Source organism: Hipposideros armiger, unplaced genomic scaffold (assembly GCF_001890085.2).
Source record: "Hipposideros armiger isolate ML-2016 unplaced genomic scaffold, ASM189008v1 scaffold_828, whole genome shotgun sequence".
Taxonomy (NCBI): domain Eukaryota; kingdom Metazoa; phylum Chordata; class Mammalia; order Chiroptera; family Hipposideridae; genus Hipposideros; species Hipposideros armiger.
This window is the reverse complement of record NW_017732178.1, coordinates 106,750-113,534: the sequence shown is the minus strand read 5'-3', so window position 1 is coordinate 113,534 and position 6,785 is coordinate 106,750. Positions and strand designations below refer to the sequence as shown.

Below are 6,785 nucleotides of genomic sequence, written 5' to 3'. Positions count from 1 at the left end.
AATTTTTGAGAAGAGCTTAGCAGGAGTTTGGAAGATGTTAGAATCACAGATGCTTAGCATGAAAAGCTAACACCTTCTGGCTCATCTTTTTCTTACTCCCAATTCATTACCCTTCAGAAAATAAGGTTTCATTTTTTTGTGAATTGACTTAGGTTCATCAAGTGTAAAAGCTAGACATGTTACAAAGTGTAAGCATATTGCTTTTCTGTAACTTGAATAGTCAGAATAAATACCTCTACTAAAATATTTTTGGCATTTGCTACATATATTTTTTAAGTGGGGCTCCCAAGCCTGCCTGCATATTAAGAAATCCTGAAGGCATTCACTTTTACTAGACAAAAGTAACATTACAAGTTGAAAAGATGGGTGCACAAGTCTGAATTATGTTAACGTGGAAAGACAATTATCTACATAAGACTGAAATGTAACTGTTTCCCTCAATTGAGACAGAATAGTGCATTACCCCAGGAGTCATCACTACAAATTTTAAAATACTTTACATCACATTGAATTTGGCAAACATCCAGCACAACTGACATTCTTCCAATTTTAATACTTTAGACTATATACCTGGAGCAACTCCACTGACAGACCATATGCAAGATGTAGTAATGTGCAAAGACAGAAAATGTCTATTTGTAGTCATTTCACCTTCTATCACCTGGCAACTGCCCAAGTAGGCTATCTATTTCATTTCAGACCTATGGAAAAATAGCTGCTGGTGAGTTGTTATGCAGGCAAGTCCAGAGAATGCTAAGGAAATGACTTTTTTTTTTTTAACCCCCTTCTCATACAGTCTACTATAGTGCAGTGGTAACACAATTCTATAGATTAAGACAAAAGTTGCCTCAATTGTTTTGCCCACAAGATAATAAGCTGCTAAAGCATCACTAGTCTAACATCTTCGTCCTTTGTGTTCCAAAGTTGTGGGAACCAACATGATAACCCACAGCAACAGCAGGCGATCGGTTTTCTCATTCTCTGGAAGAATCTCCGCTGGTTGGCACAAAGCTTCAGCTTGTTGTGAGACCAATGACACGTAAGGAGAAAGGTCAATTGCATGAATGTTCATAGATAGACACGACTCAGAGTTCAGATCTGCGAATTGGAAGGGGTCTTAGAGGTCGACTAGTCCAACCATTACTCGTCTTCCTGGTTTCCTGCTGGGCCTGGGGGAGTAGACTCGAGTTTGAGGATGAAGAAAAAGTTAGAAAGTGCCCCTCATCACCTGGGAGTATATTCCAACAACACTGAGCAGCATCAAATCTTCTGTCCACACATACTGCCCTTGCATCAGCCAAAATCCCAGACCGCAAATGAAGGGGGCTTCTAATATAGGTTTAACAGAAGCTCAGAGTTACTACTGCATTACAGCAGCTGTCCCATATGGCAGTGTTATAGATTTGTATCCAAGTCTATAAAACTGATAAATACTAGTGTCTGGGGTTTTAGGCCACTAGTGTAACATATTTGGTAAGTACAAGAAGTTTAAAACAATATATAAACACTATGTGGTCATTTCATTGAAACTTTAATTTTCAGAACAACCCTACAAGGTAGGTGCTATCTATGCCCCTGTTTTACAGATATGGCAACTAAGGCACAGAAAAACTCATGTATGCTGGCAAAGATCACACATAGAGAATACTGAATTCAAATCCAGGCAATGCTATTCCAGTGTCTCTGATCTCAGACGTAAAGCTAAGGTCTGTTTCATATCTCCTCCCTATCTGACCTTCCCTTTTTTTAAGAAGTTTGGAACTTGGTTTGTGTGAGGATGCTGAATGATGTCAGAAAGGTGTCCAGACAAAGAAAAAAAAATTATCATCTATCTATCTATCTATCATCTATCTATCTATCTATCTATCTATCTATCTATCTATCTATCTATCTATCTATATATCTATAGATAGATAGATATCTTATTAGTGAAGTATTGAAATAGGTGATAATGAGGGATATAGGATTTTTGGATTTTTATAGTAGAAGTTTTTGAGGACTCTGTAGACAGTTTTACCTGTGAGGTTTTCAGACTAATGGTCAAGACCAACAGCGTATAGATGTTTTGAATGGGAAGCTTTAGAAAAGAGGGCTGTTGGAATGCAGGGAGTGGGGCTCAATGACTCTGCTCTGAGCAGCCCTACAGAGAGACCATCCTGTGAGGATAAGATTATGGACCTCAGTCCTCTCTGCATACAAACCAGGTTACATCATCACAAGAGGAGCTCTGTATCTTATGAAAACAATGTATATCAGGATGACAGTTCATTACTTTGCAATGAGAACTGTAATGACCCTGCAGACTGAAATATTTGCATCAGCATGGCTGGCACATTCTCATCCTGTAGGCAGACCAATGCAGGAAACGAAATTATAATCAGAAGGTCATTTGATTAGTATGGAATTATAGAAAGGAGAGTGAATTAGATGATTTTAGTCTTAATGGTGTGAGACAAAAACAGCCTGATGTATCCATCTCCACAGCAGGGAAGGCCTTTCAAATAGTAATGTGCATATAACACTCAAATTTCACTGACCTCAATTCTCCCTGCCCTAGTGGAGCTTGGAGAGGAACAGCCAACTTTTCTCTTGTGATTATGATTTTTCTATAATTATTTTCTGACCAATCTCTCAGATAGGGTTATCTTTGTTTTTAATATGTTGAATATTTTTAATTTGCTCAAGCCAAAAAACTCCTTTTTTTCCCAAATTACTTCTACGAACTGTTCTAATGCATCTTTAAAGTCTTGCTCAGAGATTAGTTCAGGTTCCAAATATTTCCACATATTATTAACTCAGCATGATAAAAACCTCAAAGGAGTAGAATATGAAAAGCATGACTTTCTATATACCCTCACTTATGTCTGTACATTTTGCTTATTAAAGTTAACAAAAGTCAGTAAATAAAGTTTTGAAGGAGATTTTTAAAACTAATAGTATGTAGTACTCAATTTACATTCATCTCAGACTCTCATATGTTTTTCTATTCTTAGTCCATGAATCAAGTGAATTAACTCTGAAAAATATTAGTTTTATGTCTTACAAGGTCCTAAACATTGAACAACTATATATTCACATTTACTGGACTGTTCTTATTAAAACAAGTAAAGCAACCCTGACTGTGGAAAACTATTTTCATCAAGCGTTAAAGCCAGAATTTTAATTTATTTTTTTAACTTGAAAACTCAATTAACCAGAATCCCCTATCCCCAAGTGTTTGGCTCAATTGATATATTTACATTTAATCAAATCTATAATATGAGAGCTCTTGTATTTTTGACCGTGGTTCAATGCCCAGAGCTTGCTTTAGGCTTGGTAAACTCCTAGAGGAAGGAGCTAGGTTCTTAGATCCATTCTTCCTTTGGATTACACACTGTTAGCAAGTGTCTCTTATTCCCAAGTGGAGCAGTTGCTGTTGATAACCTGTCCTGCATCTACTCATTCACCTCTAAGCTTACTTGAAGCTTTGGTGGACACTTCCTGAACATCCTGATAGTGTCTCATGAGAAGAACCTGTATCTTTGTTTCACTGCATGAGAGATTTCTTCAATTCCAAGAGAGCAGGTCACCCTAAAAATGCTGAAATGTGACACCTTAATGTAGATGGTAGACAAATCCCCAGCTTCCATGAGACAATTGGGTAAGCATTTGTTTCTTTGTTTGTTTAGCTTTTATTTTATAATCATAAACTTAACTCTGCAACCCAGCTAGACTTGGAGGGGCAAGGAAAATATGGAACCTAAGGAACTGCAGTGAGAGCACAAAGATTATGGGGTGTTCCGAGCAGATGGGGCAGGGGTGTTCTCCTGACTATAGAAGGAATGGCCTGGTTAAGGTAAAACCGGTCAAACTTATCAGAGTTGTCCACATTTGGCAACAGTGATCTTCTTGCTTGTCTTTCCATTCCTGGACCCAGAACGCCTCATGGCCTCCACAATATTCATGCCATCTTTCGCCTTGGGGAAGACCATGTGCTTGCCATCCAACCTCTCAGCCTTGGCAGTGCAGATGTGAAACTGGGAAGTGTTTGTGTTGGGTCCAGCATTTGCCATGGACAGGATGCCAGTGTATGCTTCAGAACGAAGTTCTCATCATCAAACTTCTCCCCATAGATGGACTTGCCACCTGTGCCCTTATGGCGTGTGAAGTCACCACCCTGGCACATAAATCCTGGGATAATTCTGTGAAGGGAGGAATTTTATAACCAAATCCTTTCTCCTCATGTGCTCAGGGCACCAAAGGTTCCTGCTGTCTTTGGAACTTTGCAAACAACTCAAAGGTGATATGGCCCAAAGGCTAGCCGTCAATGGCGATGTAGAAAAACAGAATGGGGTTGACCTGGCTGGGTGTGGGCAGCTCTGGGCAGTGGTGTCTGGAGGGCGTAGAGCATTTTTTTAAGACACCTGTTGGTTCCCAGAGGAGTTGAGTCCAAATTTCCAGAGCATCACTCACTCATTAACACACCCCCTGCCTCACTTTCACCACTCCCTAACTGTGCTTCCTGGGATTATCTCTCAGGTAAATTGTACCTGTGTCTTTGTGTCAGGGTCTACATTTTGTGGAAAGCCAAAAACAAAGCTCTCACTTCCAATTTTCTGTCATGATGAACTCATGATATTGTTTGTTAACCACATTCCACAATTAAACATAGAGAATAAGTCTCTATTCAGAACCACTAAGTAATGTATATAGACCCCCATTTAGTACTTCCCTAGAACTTGGAAAGAAAATGTGCTCCCTGTTTCTGAAGGATTCTCAAGAACTACAGGTGATTTTAATTTTTCTGATGGCCAAGCATGATTCTTTAGCAAGAATCCAAATTTTGAATTATCATATTGCTTTTAGAAAGTAATTTGATAATATATTTAAGAGGCAGTAACAATAGTCTTAGCCTGTGACCCATTATCTCTACTTTTGGGAATTTACTTAAAGGAAATTCATATCATAAAAGGCATATATTCTAAATACGGAAAAAATATGCATTTCAGGATTGCTTAAAATAGCAGTTGAAAAAAAATCTTGAACATAATGTAAATATCCAGCAATGAAAATGGCCAATTAGATTGTAAGGCATTAACTAGTTGTAAAATTATGGAGCCAGAGAGATGTCACTAAAAATCATGGTTTTGATGTGATGGTAAATGAAAAGAAGCTACAGGAAAGATATATTTGCATTAAACAATTGCCTTGTAAATATGTTTGCATGTGGACAAGAGATGAAACAGTACTGGGTAAAGTTACCCACAATCTATTGAAACAGCTATTTTCACTTCATCTACCACCAAAACCAGATATCAGAAGCAAAAGAATGTTGTTAGAGCTATAAAAACAGTGTTTTGTTTTTTGTTTGTTTGTTTTTTTGTCTTTGTCTTTTTTTGTTTTGTTGTGGGTTTTTTTTGGCTATTTTAATGCCTGTAGACTTGCCCGTATATCTACCTCTAGTATTAACTATAGGTTAGAAACAAATGCTGAGTGTCTCATCTGACTTTCTTCTCAGGCAAGGAATGGGATACTCACCTCTTTTTAGTATGTTGTCTTTGGACAAGAACTCATGGTAAAGATAGTGTCAAATGATTATAACCATTGTTAGACATTTTCCTTTATCCTCCCATCCTTTAGAACAGATGTACTAGGTAAAAGTATGAGAATTATACCCATCAACTTATAAATCCTAGATTCAGAATGTTAGATAAAAAAGGCACACATAAAAGGAGAAATGACCGCAAAAGATTTAGTAATTTGCTCAAGTTAATTAGTGGTGGAGCCAAAATCAGCTCAGGTTCTCTGACCATCAGTGTAGGGCTCAGTCAATAGTCTTATCTGCAAATGGAGTAATAGCTCTTGCTCTCCTGCAGGTCTTTGGATCTTATAGGAATTAAATGAAAGGAAATTCATAAAGGGACACTGTACATTGCAAACCCAGCCCACCATGAAGCAATGTAGAGTTTAAAAGTCAAGTGATAATGGTGGTTGCCTGATTTATAATCTGTTGAGAACCAGGAAATAAATTCTTAGAGGATCATTATCTGGTATGTGGGTTGCAAGATATTGGCTGCTCCCATGGTAGGCACTGAGGGATGGGTGCCTTAGCCAGAAGTGTGGTGGACCAGCGCGGAGCTACTGAGGCGATTCCCTTGCCTCAGGCATGACAGCGCCTATTCTTTGAACCTGCACCACCTGGGGGTGATTCCGACAGGGAAGACCTAGAGCTGTCAGCTTTAGCTCTATTTCCTTTCATCATTTTACAGCCACACTGCACACACTGTCTCCTATGACACTTAACTCTGTTCTCGCCAACTAGGTCCTCTTTCCCGGCCCCAGCCAGGGGCAGTTCAGCCCAGGCTTTTAGAAAAATCCAGGCTGAACCCCCCCAGTCCTCTAAAGGCTTTTCACAAATGAGAGGCCTGCTAAGAGATGTATGGGGCTAAGAAAAAAGAAGTGTTTGCATGTAGGAGATGCCGAATCCGTGCTAAGAAAGGATAGAACTCTGTGCAAAGTGGCAAAAGGTTCAAATGATGAATCAGTACTTTAAACATTAAAAACACTGTTATTCTCAAGTGCTACCTATGTTATAAAAGACATAGATGATGTACTAAGTAAGGTACTGGACAGTTTAAGATCTGGGTTCTGTTCTCGGTTTGACCACAGACTTAGTCTGTGACTCGAGGCAGGTATTTGAATGCTCCAGGCCTCTTTAAAAAACAAACAAATTTTCCTAGATAATTTTTAAGATTTCTTTAACTCTGAAGTTCTATAACTGTATAGGAACAGCATTAAAAATAATG

General features: G+C 38.6%; 1 pseudogene; it reads right to left on the bottom strand.

Annotated features, from left to right (window-relative positions):
• Nucleotides 1-3,854: 3,854 nt before the first annotated feature.
• Nucleotides 3,855-6,785, bottom strand: part of LOC109374520 (peptidyl-prolyl cis-trans isomerase A pseudogene) — a 99,027-nt pseudogene continuing 96,096 nt past the window's right edge.